Below are 14,717 nucleotides of genomic sequence, written 5' to 3'. Positions count from 1 at the left end.
GGATGGCCTTCTCACCTAACCAGCTTATGAACCGGCTTAAAGCTGCAATACGACCCGCCAAACGTTGAACATCATTAATGCACACCGGCTTAGCCAGGGATGTGATAGCCTTTATTTTCTCTTGGTTAGCTTCAATACCTCGTTCCGAAACCAAAAAACCCAAAAGCTTGCCTGTTGGCACACCAAAAACACATTTGGCCGGGTTAAGCATCATCTTGTAGACCCAAAGATTGTCAAAGGTCTCCTTTAAATCATCTACCAGGGTTTCCTTCTTCCTGGACTTCACCACAATATCATCCACATAAGCGTGAACATTGTGCCCAATTTGATCATGGAGGCAATTTTGAACACACCGCTGGTAAGTCGCCTGGGCACTCTTGAGCCCAAAAGGCATCGATACGTAACAAAAGGCTCCAAAGGGAGTAATAAAGGATGTCTTCTACTGGTCCTTAACTACCATCTTGATATGATGATAACCAGAATAAGCATTCAAAAAACTCACACGCTCACAACCCGCCGTAGCATCAATAATCTGATCAATACGGGGGAGAGCAAAGGGATCTGCCGGACAAGCCTTGTTTAAGTTCGTATAATCCACACACATGCGCCAGGTGCCGTTTTTATTAAGCACCGGCACCGGCTTTAGCCAACCACTCAGGATGAAAAACTTCGACAATGAACACAACCGCCAAGAGTCGGGCTACCTCCTCACCAATAGCCTTACTCCTCTCTTCATTGAAACAGCGAAGGAATTGCTTGACCGGTTTAAAATTTGGATCAATATTAAGAGTGTGCTCAGCGAGCTCCCTCGGGACAACTGGCATATCTGAAGGTTTCCATGCAAAGATGTCTCGATTCTCACGGATGAACTCGATGAGCGCGCTTTCCTATTTCGGATCCACATTAGCACTGATGCCGAACTGCTTAGATGAGTCGCCAGGAACAAAGTCAACTAGCTTAGTGTCGTGTGCCAACTTAAACTTCAATAAAGGATCATGCTCTATGTTGGCTTCTTCAAGGACGTTATATCTGCCGGGTCAACATTATCTTTATAAAATTTTAGCTCCTCCGTGGCGCAGACAGACTCAGCATAAGCCGCGTCGCCCTCTTCACACTCCAAGGCTATCTTGTGACTCCCATGCACTGTGATGGTGCCCTTGTGACCTGGCATCTTCAGTTATAAATAAATATAACAAGGCCTTGTCATGAACTTAGCATAAGCAGGCCTCCCAAATAGAGCATGATAAGGGCTTTTGATCTTAACCACTTCAAAAATCAACGTCTCAGATCTGGAATCATACTCATCTCCAAAGGCAACCTCCAAAGATATTTTACCCACTGGATATGCCGACTTACCAGGCACCACACCATGAAAAACAGTGTTCGACGGCTTAAGTTTTTTGTCTGTCAATCCCATGCGACGAAAAGTTTCATAGTAAAGGATATTAATGCTACTGCCTCCATCCATGAGCACTTTAGTGAACTTGTATCCTCCAACATGCGATGCCACCACCAGCGCCAAATGACCCGGATTATCAACTCGGGGCGGGTGATCGTCACGGCTCCTGTCGGATTTCGGGTTCCGGCAGACGCTTGAGGTTTGAACACTGGGGTGCGCGCGGAGATCTCTCCCCTACCGATCTACGTCCAATCTCCTTGCGTGATCTAAACTGGAAACAACAAACAACACAAGGGACACAAGGTTTATACTGGTTCAGGCCACCGTTGTGGTGTAATACCCTACTCCAGTGTGTGGTGTGGTGGATTGCCTCAGGGGGCTGATGATGAACAGTACAAGGGAAGAACAGCCTCGCGAGAGGTGTTCTTGAGCTGGTGCGATGAACTGCTAGGGTGAGTTCAGTCGCCTCTCTTTCTCTCTCTGCTAGGGCTCTACCAGATTTCTCCCTCTCCCCGCTCTGTGTGGCTAGTTCTACTTATAGAGGCCCTGGGCCTCTCCCCAAATAATGAGCGGGGAGGGCGCCAACAATTGGCCATTTTGAAGGGGAACATATAGTACAAGTTATCCTGACCAAAGGTGGTCTTCGGCTGCCAAAAGCACTGGTGATGACGCCGTCTTGGGTTCCACGGTGACCTCCGTCCTGCCGCTCTGCTGGTCTTGGTCTCGTTGCACCGGAATGGCAACCTTTGCCTGATGCCTTGGCATGCGCTTGCCCCCTTTGACCCAAGGGGAAAGAAGGACACTGCGCAGGTGTCAGGACCCCGACTCAATGCCACATCGATCTAGCATGTAACACCTCATATCACTTTGCGGCCTCACGCACGGTATTCCCACGGGTGTCGCCTTACCTTTGCCCGGGACCGTTTGCGCCTTTTGGCACACGTATATGACAGTGTCGCTAGCATCCATATGATAAGGAGCCCGGGCTGACATGGCTAGTCGTAAACCCAAAGCGGCACAGACTTACAGGGACAGGCATCCATGACCCAGCATCGAACGTGTCGGTCATCAGCGAGTGAATCCAGGCTGTAGCACTGGGCTAGCAGGACTCCGGTGAACCGGGCTGTAGCGGGCTAACAGGACTCCGGTATTCACCGCGTGACATTTCCCCAAAGGGACAGACACAGGAACGAAGAAGGACACATGCTGGCCAGCCTAAGTGTTCCGGAGCAGTAGCAGGCTACCATGGCTCGGTGGAAACACTAGGAGACATTTCTCCGTAAGAGAGGCTACTAAAGATAAACAACTAGATGGTCAGATCCCACACATACCAAGCATTTCAATAACATACACACAATATGCTCGATATGTGCAAATACAACATGGCATCACAACATGACTCTATGACTCAAGTAATCTATTCAATAGGCTCCGAGGAGCGAGATATTACAAACATGGGTCTAATGACCCAACATTCAGAGCATACAAATCAAGCACAAGCGGAAGCTATCATGTCTGAGTACAGACATCTATAAATGAAAAAGGCTGAGAAGCCTGACTATCTACCAAATCCTGCCGAGGCACAAGATCGTAGCTGAGGTAACAAGCTAAACATCGAAGACCACGCGGAAATACTAGTGAGACTGAAGTCTCTCTGCAAAAACATAAAATAGGCAAACGTGAGTACAAATGTACCCAACAAGACTTACATCAGAACTATCTACATATGCATCATTATCAACAAAGGGATGGTGGGGTTTAACTGCAGCAAGCCAGCTTTGACTCGGTGGCTATCCTGAACTACGACTGCGAGTAACTTTTTGAGGTGGCGCACACGAGTCCACATATTCACCATATCAATACACCACTATGGATCCGCTCCCGTCTCCCTACGAGAACGCCATCCATAGCACTCACGCTTATCTTGCGTATTTTAGAGTATCCACTTTCACTTGTCTATGAACTGATATAAGCAACCCAGAAGTCCTTTTCCGCGGACACGGCTATTCGAATAGATGATGTTAACCCTGCAGGGGTGTACTTCTTCACACACGCTCTCACCACTTACCGCCGTTTACACGACATGTACTCGGCAACCTTCAAGCGGAAGCCCAACGTGGGTGTCGGCCACGACCTACCTAATCACCTAAGTCTCTAGTCCAGGTTTATCGCCTATTCGGGTTCCATCCATGAGGAGATCCGGCCGGAGTTTCGCTCACAGCCCCAAACGATGTGAACAGGGTTCCCGAGACACCAAACGGGCGCCCGGTACACCGTGCCACGTGCCTACCGCATCACAGCCCACCCCTACGGTCAGCACTGCGCACGGCCTCCAGCATACTACAAACACCAGAAACTACTTGCAACTCCTGGACAGAGGACAAGGGTGATCAAGAAGCCGAGAGGGTCCATTGGTTTCGGGCCCAATGCGTGGTAGTAGCTGAATCATGGATCACAAACACAGAACTCAGTTCCTGAGGACGGCTGCAATGAGACAACCCACCATGTACTCCTACATGGCCTCTCACCGCTACCTTTACCAAATCGTGTTCACACACTTAGCTCACACACAGTAGGACAGGTTCACACGCCTCTGATTCATCCCCGATGAATCAGACCTGACTCAACTCTAAGCAATAGCAGGCATGACAAACAAACATGAATGAGTAGGCACATCAGGGCTCAAACAACTCCTACTCATGCTAGTGGGTTTCATCTATTTACTGTGGCAATGACAGGTCATGCAAAGGACAAAGGGGTTCAGCTAGCGCAGCAAGTAACAGATGAATCGGTGTTGTCCTAATGCAGTAAAAGAGAGCAGGAGCGAGAGAGTAGGATTGTATCGGAATGAACAAGGGGTTTTTGCTTGCCTGGCACTTCTGAAGATAACATTGAGTCTTCATCAGTGTCAACGATCACGTCATCGGTATCACGTCTATCGAGAGGGGACAAATACCGGCAACACAGAAAGGAACACAATCAATGCAATGCACAATATGATGCATGATCATGACATGGCAAAATGAATGTGTTTTGAGCTAATGCAACTAGCAACAGATTAAATGAAGTTGGTTTGAATACAAGATTCAAATTCAAACTCCATATGTGATTATTTAAATGCCCTTTATATGATTTGTGCTAAACAGCACCTATAAGTTGTTCTAACATGCATGAAAATGGTACAGATGGATTCCTTGAATTTTTCTGATAATTTTTCATATATAATTTATTTAATTTGGAGTTACGGTTGATTTTCTATGATTTTTAGAAGTTTTAGGCATTTTCTGGAATTTCAGAATTAAATTAAATCCAGAAAACATTACTGCGTCAGCATGACGTTGGCATGACGTCAGCAAGTCAACATGGGCCGGCTCGGGTCAAACCTGATGTGTGGGGTCCACACGTCAGTGACACAGGGGCTAATCCTGCGTTGACTCGGGCTTTGACCCGCTACGGGGCCCGCTGTTAGTGTCACAGGGTTAGTTAGCAGGGTCATTAGCCCCTAACGACGACGCCACGTCAGCACGCCGGAGACCAGCCGACGGCGACCACAGAACACGGCGGGGCACGCCGGACTTGCGCTAGAGGCGTCAGTTTGGCGCGCTGAGGGCACCAGGGGATGGCCCTTGCTCCCGCGCATCCAGAGGACCGAGTGGGAGGTCGTGGGGTCGCCGGAACTCATGCCGGCGACGAGCTTTGGCGGCGATGGTGTTCGGTGGTGCTCGGGCGCGTCGCTACGGTGCATCAGTGAGCAAATGGAGAGGCTGGGCAGCACCTGCTAGACATGGGGAGCACTAAGAGCAGCTCAGTGAGGCCAGGGGAGCACGGAGGCTATGCGTGCAGCAGCAATGGCGGACGGTGGCTTCGGTGCTCGTGGGGAATGGCGCTACGGCACGGAGGGGAGCATGCTGAGTTAGGGGAGAGGGTCAGTGACTCACGGCGATGACGAGGGGACGCTCGGCGAGGTCGGGGACGGTCCGGAGCCGGCGAATTTGACGAAGATGGCCGGCGGTCCCGAGGTTGAAGAAGGCATCGAGGGCGGTGTTGTGGCACGTCCGGGGCCTCGTGGCTCGTTGAGGAGGTAGAGGGAGGACCGGCGGAGCTTCCTGGGGCGTCGGTGAGCCGTGGGGTGGCCGGTAGCCACGGTGGCTCTCGTCGGTGGCGGCGGCTCCGTTCGGTCGCGGGAGGGGAAACAGAGGAGCGAGGGGGAGGGAGGTCCAGAGAGCGAGGGAGAAGTGAGAGGGGGTCGGGGCTGCGTGGCATCGCGGGAGGGACCAGGGAAGGAGGAGGCAGCCAGGCAGGGAGGAGGTGGCCTCCTCGGCCGCGCGCGTGCGAGCACGCAGCTGCTCCCACTGGCAAGAGGAAGACGACAGGGGGGGGAGTAGCGGTGGCGGGCTGGGCCGGCTGGGCCGGTTCTGGTGGGCTGCACGGGTGAGGCCAGGTAAGTCCTTCTCTCTCTCTTTTATTTTTTTCTTCTGTTTTGTTTTATTTAATTTCGTTTTGCCACTGTTTTGAATTTTAAACAAATTCAAACAATGCCAAAAACTCCTCTGAATAATTTTATTTGGCTAGATGGACTTTTCCAAAAGCTCATAAAATATTTCAGGGGTATTTGAAATTATATTCTAATTATATGAATATAATTCAAATTCAAATAGCTAATGATTTAAATTCAAAGTCCCAAAAATAAATCCTTAAAAATGTTCAATATTTTGGTTGGGACCAGAACCCTTACCAAAAATTATCAAACATTTAAGAAGAGCCTTTTGGAGCAATGAATGAGATTTCTAGGGTTTTTGCCCCTCTTTTATTTAGGGTTTTGAGGCTTCCAATATTCCTCAATTCAAGTTTCAAAAATATAGACATGATGCACACATGAAGCTAGGCTAGAGCAATGCCAGAAGCTAGGGATGTGACAACTCACCCCCACTAAACACGAATCTCGTCTCGAGATTCAAGCGTAGGGTAGGATGAAGGGGAAACGCAAACTAGTACAATCTTCACGATCCAGGGTGCACTTCAGTTGAACGTTGATTCATTCACCATCATTGTCTTGATGTCTTGTTTTGAGAAATCCTGCCAACATGACATGGAGGGAAGAAGGAGACTCTAGAAGGGTCGATCTTCTTGAAGATCGAACAACTCACGGAATGAGACATAGGACCATCTCTCGGGTTGAGACACGAGATACACATCAAGAGGGGTGGAAAGAAACGGATGACGAAGGTTCACTAGGTGGACAACAATTCCACACTTAAGAAGGTGGTAATCGGTTGTCAACGTAGCGAGGAGTTGAGTTGCCATGATACCACAACGAGACACCTTCGGAACCGTGACTCGTAGATATCTCCCCTTAAGTGGCAAAAGAATTACCTTTGATTCAGAGATCATTGAAACTCTTTATACCAGCTTAAGGCAAATCATAATCGATCATTTAGAGGGGTTCAGTAGAATGGCATACTCAAACTTGGATGATGTGGATTACCTTGTTGAAGACAACGTAATGGATGAATTTTGCTTATCACCGGAAATGGAAGAGACCCATGGTAGAATGGCACATTGGCGGTGCAAGCTGGGAACAAAATGCAAATGCTGGGAATGATTCTGGTAACTGGGGAAGAACCCAACAATAGAGAGTGAATTCACTGTTGGAGTGGTTATAGCATAACCGAGGAAATCTGGGGCAATCCCAGCTAGTGCCGATGATAAGACGTAGCGCTTGCGCGTGCTCTCAAGAACTTGAGCATTTCCACAATCATCAAGGTTTTATCAACAACCGCGTCAAGGGTGCTGACAACACAACATACTACCATGATGAATAGCGATGGACGATGCAGATGCGAAGGAGGATAACACTTTCTCAGATTTCACCTTAGCGAGGCCAAGCAAATAAAATCTGGATGATCGACCGAGAGACATTTAGCACTCCGCTTCTAATGTTCTCCTTGATGTGCTAGTATAACCCATTCATAGATATGGTTTGATATCTAAAACATCAAGTAAAAGGTCGGACTTCGGGAACACAAAAATCCATAGGGGCAACTAGGGAGTAAATCCTACGAAATCCCTAGGGGAGGTGGCCAACTTCATCAATCAAGATATTATAATAACAGGTCTTCCGGCTGGGTGTGTTGGCCACGACATCCACTTTACCGGTTATCGCGCGACCAATATTATAATTCTTGGGAAATATCCCAACCATCATATTTGCCTGAGATTCAGATCTGGTTGGTGTCAGGATATTCCAGACTCATCGAGTCTAGGAAGAAAAACGGAAGTTTGCAACACAAATCGACGAGATGACGTTGCGGGATTCTCGGGAGATCAACTACGATAGCAAGCTCCAAAACATGAGCTGGTTCTGCTACAAACATGTGAACACGTTGTCCCAGACAAGCATGACCACGTGGTAGTCTTATAATAAAACACTACCGAGTTCAGGAGGGGGAACCATCAACGAGGGTATCGAAGTTCTTTCATAAGTCCGGATTAGCTCTTATGAAGGAACTCCTTCTCCTTGAACAAATCAATCAGTGGCTTGGTGTGCTAGGGATACATATAGGTTGAAGGTTGCAAGTCTTCAAACCACAGCATTCTTCGCACGTGTGCATGACTGATTTGGAATGATTCCAAAGAAAGCAACATTGACTTTCTCGAATCCACGGCGGTAACTTGCGTCAGATGCACATGAATTAAAGGAAGTCACTACCTTCATCCAAACATATGCTTCATGGCCTAGCATGAACAAATGCTTTCAAAAGTTTCCAACACTAGCTTAATGTTCAGCAAAATTATGGAGAAGACAAGGATGTTGTCAATGGGCACAACAACAATTCATCTGGGTTTCCTTTTAAAAGGAATTCCGTAGTTAAGTGAACAAGTGATAGCATTGGTCAGACCTAAAAGATATAATGGTGTATGCTCGAGGGATCAACCACGAATAAGACAACATTACGAGCATCGTTGGTACTGATTTGATTTGACGATAGCCCACACTCAAATCAAAGGATTGATAAGACAATAGGTCCAGCAACTGATCACAAGGACCAATCGATGAAGATATCATCTTTCTTCAACACACACTACACAAGAATATCCCTTTGGAACGAACTAAGTCAGACAAGCTTTTATCTTCCAACTCTCCAAGTTGTTGTCTAGCTTAACCAACTAGCTCAGGGATATCTAACACCGATTCTTGGAGAGAAGGTGGTTCACAAGAAACCAACTTGATCACGAACTCAACATAGCGGTCAGGTGACAACCCGGTAACACCTCCAAGAAGATATTTGGAAAGTCACGAACCACCGGTATGTTACTAAGCTCGAGCACAATCTTGCTTTTGAGGGCAAGACGATATGATCAAATGAGTGAGGACTTGACAAGATCCTAACTCATCAATCGAAGGGTGCACCGAAATAAGGACTAGGTAGCACGATCAGTCTTAGAAGGATGATTCGAAAACCAACATACTAAGAATGAAATTATTATCCTTTAACTACCAAGCAACAGAGTTGCTAGCAGTATTGATTTCACACATCACAATTCATTTGTCGGTATTCCGGTTGCATCAACACGAGGGCCGAGGAATGAACAGTGATGGCAAGAAGTATCACTGTACCAAGAGTTCATGGGATGGTGTGCAATTCCTATAACAATCTCGATATAAAATATGTAATACTCCAAGGTAGAGCAGAACCAAAAGCTGGATTGGCATTTGATCTGCGGAATACAACTACTTTGACCCAATCCTAGATATGGAAGAGGTACTGGAGTTTGTTTCTCCTAGTCATTCCGGAATAGAATGGCTTGACAGACCACAAGAGTCATAGGCATCGATGAACGAACGCACGCATACTCTTGACTATCAATTGATAGACGAGGGTCAGAATGCAACTAAAGAGAACATCTCAAAGGAACATATAACTTTCTGAGTTGTGGATGCATAGATTAGTATGTCGAACCAAGTTCAACATATTTCTTCCGGATAACCCATGCAGAAAGGTAGAACTGGCAGAGTCACGATTTATGAATGGAGAACTCCTCAAGAGTACTCTAATTGTGATTTTTTTTTGATCCAATAAACATCTGCCATAAGTAGTTCATGGTATTTGGAAGAAGAAGATACCACGGACTTCAAGGACTATCGCAAAGGTTACTAATATCCTAAAGGCACTAGCAATTACTATCAACATGAAGTAGGTAGAGTGAATCTCGGGTTCAGAACCCAGGAGTAGAATACCTACTACTAAGTAGCATCACGGGATGCTTCCGAGAATAAAGGCCAGAATCTTCACACTAGGACACAAATCATGGCTAGACCACTAGATGATCCCCTAAGCACTTAGGGTCATAATAATAATTCCAACATATATGTCGAGGCAATAATTACCTCAACACACCGGTTAGTGTGGTTAATCTGGCCCATGGGAACATCGGAAACAGAAGGAAGGGATTTGCAAATGCATCGGACTATTTAGAAACCTGGGATGACTCGGACAGCATAACGGCTATAATTGCTCAAAAGATTTGAGACAATCACAAAAATGGTGGCATAACCACTCAGAAGCACAATATCAAGGTTCCGAGATCAACAATTAACATACGGAAGTAGTAGGAACTGAACTGAGACTTAAATCCAACAATCTTATAAGTCTACTGATTAGTAACACGTGATCCTAATAGAAAGAAGAGATAGCCTAGTTCTTAATCCCCGCAGGAAAGATAAGATGACTCAGATCAGAAGGGCATGAGGTATAAGGAGTAAAAAGAGCCTTACGTTCCATCCCACAATCAATTCCCTTATATAACTAAAGAATTTCTAGACTCAACTTCGACCATTTTGGCTTGGTAATCCTACAGGCAGTCAAGCTCTGATACCAACGCTGCCAGGACCCCGACTCAATGCCACATCGATCTAGCATGTAACACCTCATATCACTTTGCGGCCTCACGCACGGTATTCCCACGGGTGTCGCCTTACCTTTGCCCGGGACCGTTTGCGCCTTTTGGCACACGTATATGACAGTGTCGCTAGCATCCATATGATAAGGAGCCCGGGCTGACATGGCTAGTCGTAAACCCAAAGCGGCACAGACTTACAGGGACAGGCATCCATGACCCAGCATCGAACGTGTCGGTCATCAGCGAGTGAATCCAGGCTGTAGCACTGGGCTAGCAGAACTCCGGTGAACCGGGCTGTAGCGGGCTAACAGGACTCCGGTATTCACCGCGTGACATTTCCCCGAAGGGACAGACACAGGAACGAAGAAGGACACATGCCGGCCAGCCTAAGTGTTCCGGAGCAGTAGCAAGCTACCATGGCTCGGTGGAAACACTAGGAGACATTTCTCCGTAAGAGAGGCTACTAAAGATAAACAACTAGATGGTCAGATCCCACGCATACCAAGCATTTCAATAACATACACACAATATGCTCGATATGTGCAAATACAACATGGCATCACAACATGACTCTATGACTCAAGTAATCTATTCAATAGGCTCCGAGGAGCGAGATATTACAAACATGGGTCTCATGACCCAACATTCAGAGCATACAAATCAAGCACAAGCGGAAGCTATCATGTCTGAGTACAGACATCTATAAATGAAAAAGGCTGAGAAGCCTGACTATCTACCAAATCCTGCCGAGGCACAAGATCGTAGCTGAGGTAACAAGCTAAACGTCGAAGACCACGCGGAAATACTAGTGAGACTGAAGTCTCTCTGCAAAAACATAAAATAGGCAAACGTGAGTACAAATGTACCCAGCAAGACTTACATCAGAACTATCTACATATGCATCATTATCAACAAAGGGATGGTGGGGTTTAACTGCAGCAAGCCAGCTTTGACTCGGTGGCTATCCTTAACTACGACTGCGAGTAACTTTTTTTGAGGTGGCGCACACGAGTCCACATATTCACCATATCAATACACCACTATGGATCCGCTCCCGTCTCCCTACGAGAACGCCATCCATAGCACTCACGCTTATCTTGCGTATTTTAGAGTATCCACTTTCACTTGTCTATGAACTGATATAAGCAACCCAGAAGTCCTTTTCCGCGGACACGGCTATTCGAATAGATTAGGTTAACCCTGCAGGGGTGTACTTCTTCACACACGCTCTCACCACTTACCGCCGTTTACACGACATGTACTCGGCAACCTTCAAGCGGAAGCCCAACGTGGGTGTCGGCCACGACCTACCTAATCACCTAAGTCTCTAGTCCAGGTTTATCGCCTATTCGGGTTCCATCCATGAGGAGATCCGGCCGGAGTTTCGCTCACAGCCCCAAACGATGTGAACAGGGTTCCCGAGATACCAAACGGGCGCCCGGTACACCGTGCCACGTGCCTACCGCATCACAGCCCACCCCTACGGTCAGCGCTGCCCACGGCCTCCAGCATACTACAAACACCAGAAACTACTTGCAACTCCTGGACAGAGGACAAGGGTGATCAAGAAGCCGAGAGGGTCCATTGGTTTCGGGCCCAATGCGTGGTAGTAGCTGAATCATGGATCACAAACACAGAACTCAGTTCCTGAGGACGGCTGCAATGAGACAACCCACCATGTACTCCTACATGGCCTCTCACCGCTACCTTTACCAAATCGTGTTCACACACTTAGCTCACACACAGTAGGACAGGTTCACACGCCTCTGATTCATCCTCGATGAATCAGACCTGACTCAACTCTAAGCAATAGCAGGCATGACAAACAAACATGAATGAGTAGGCACATCAGGGCTCAAACAACTCCTACTCATGCTAGTGGGTTTCATCTATTTACTGTGGCAATGACAGGTCATGCAAAGGACAAAGGGGTTCAGCTACCGCAGCAAGTAACAGATGAATCGGTGTTGTCCTAATGCAGTAAAAGAGAGCAGGAGCGAGAGAGTAGGATTGTATCGGAATGAACAAGGGGGTTTTGCTTGCCTGGCACTTCTGAAGATAACATTGAGTCTTCATCAGTGTCAACGATCACGTCATCGGTATCACGTCTATCGAGAGGGGACAAATACCGGCAACACAGAAAGGAACACAATCAATGCAATGCACAATATGATGCATGATCATGACATGGCAAAATGAATGTGTTTTGAGCTAATGCAACTAGCAACAGATTAAATGAAGTTGGTTTGAATACAAGATTCAAATTCAAACTCCATATGTGATTATTTAAATGCCCTTTATATGATTTGTGCTAAACAGCACCTATAAGTTGTTCTAACATGCATGAAAATGGTACAGATGGATTCCTTGAATTTTTCTGATAATTTTTCATATATAATTTATTTAATTTGGAGTTACGGTTGATTTTCTATGATTTTTAGAAGTTTTAGGCATTTTCTGGAATTTCAGAATTAAATTAAATCCAGAAAACATTACTGCGTCAGCATGACGTTGGCATGACGTCAGCAAGTCAACATGGGCCGGCTCGGGTCAAACCTGACGTGTGGGGTCCACACGTCAGTGACATAGGGGCTAATCCCGCGTTGACTCGGGCTTTGACCCGCTACGGGGCCCGCTGTCAGTGTCACAGGGTTAGTTAGCAGGGTCATTAGCCCCTAACGACGACGCCACGTCAGCACGCCGGAGACCAGCCGACGGCGACCACAGAACACGGCGGGGCACGCCGGACTTGCGCTAGAGGCGTCAGTTTGGCGCGCTGAGGGCACCAGGGGATGGCCCTTGCTCCCGCGCATCCAGAGGACCGAGTGGGAGGTCGTGGGGTCGCCGGAACTCATGCCGGCGACGAGCTTTGGCGGCGATGGTGTTCGGTGGTGCTCGGGCGCGTCGCTACGGTGCATCAGTGAGCAAATGGAGAGGCTGGGCAGCACCTGCTAGACATGGGGAGCACTAAGAGCAGCTCAGTGAGGCCAGGGGAGCACGGAGGCTATGCGTGCAGCAGCAATGGCGGAGGTGGCTTCGGTGCTCGTGGGGAACGGCGCTACGGCACGGAGGGGAGCATGCTGAGTTATGGGAGAGGGTCAGTGACTCACGGCGATGACGAGGGGACGCTCGGCGAGGTCGGGGACGGTCCGGAGCCGGCAAATTTGACGAAGATGGCCGGCGGTCCCGAGGTTGAAGAAGGCATCGAGGGCGGTGTTGTGGCACGTCCGGGGCCTCGTGGCTCGTTGAGGAGGTAGAGGGAGGACCGGCGGAGCTTCCTGGGGCGTCGGTGAGCCGTGGGGTGGCCGGTAGCCACGGTGGCTCTCGTCGGTGGCGGCGGCTCCGTTCGGTCGCGGGAGGGGAAACAGAGGAGCGAGGGGGAGGGAGGTCCAGAGAGCGAGGGAGAAGTGAGAGGGGGTCGGGGCTGCGTGGCGTCGCGGGAGGGACCAGGGAAGGAGGAGGCAGCCAGGCAGGGAGGAGGTGGCCTCCTCGGCCGCGCGCGTGCGAGCACGCAGCTGCTCCCACTGGCAAGAGGAAGACGACAGGGGGGGGGAGTAGCGGTGGCGGGCTGGGCCGGCTGGGCCGGTTCTGGTGGGCTGCACGGGTGAGGCCAGGTAAGTCCTTCTCTCTCTCTTTTATTTTTTTCTTCTGTTTTGTTTTATTTAATTTCGTTTTGCCACTGTTTTGAATTTTAAACAAATTCAAACAATGCCAAAAACTCCTCTGAATAATTTTATTTGGCTAGATGGACTTTTCCAAAAGCTCATAAAATATTTCAGGGGTATTTGAAATTATATTCTAATTATATGAATATAATTCAAATTCAAATAGCTAATGATTTAAATTCAAAGTCCCAAAAATAAATCCTTAAAAATGTTCAATATTTTGGTTGGGACCAGAACCCTTACGAAAAATTATCAAACATTTAAGAAGAGCCTTTTGGAGCAATGAATGAGATTTCTAGGGTTTTTGCCCCTCTTTTATTTAGGGTTTTGAGGCTTCCAATATTCCTCAATTCAAGTTTCAAAAATATAGACATGATGCACACATGAAGCTAGGCTAGAGCAATGCCAGAAGCTAGGGATGTGACAGCAGGCCGGCGCCTACCTGGCGCCCGCCTGGTCTCGATCGTCATGGCTTGCATCACGGGCTCCTCGCGAGGTATCCCCGCCTTGATCTCTCCACCTCCTCGCGAGCCTGCCGGATGAGGCCACCTTTGAGGAAGCTTCCTGTCGTCCGCCCCACGAGGCTTGGCCCCTCGCGAGGGTCTTGAGCTTGAGCTGATGAAGATGGGCCGCACTGGGCCCCCACTTGAGCCACGCCGCAGGCCGCAAGTAGGTAAGTCTGGGGACCCCCGTTCCCAGAACGCCGACAGTAGCCCTCGGGCCCAAGGCGCTCCCGGGCTTGGCCTAGCAGG

This window comes from Triticum aestivum, chromosome 2A (genome assembly GCF_018294505.1).
Source record: "Triticum aestivum cultivar Chinese Spring chromosome 2A, IWGSC CS RefSeq v2.1, whole genome shotgun sequence".
Lineage (NCBI taxonomy): Eukaryota > Viridiplantae > Streptophyta > Magnoliopsida > Poales > Poaceae > Triticum > Triticum aestivum.
Note: the sequence above shows the minus strand (reverse complement) of the source record.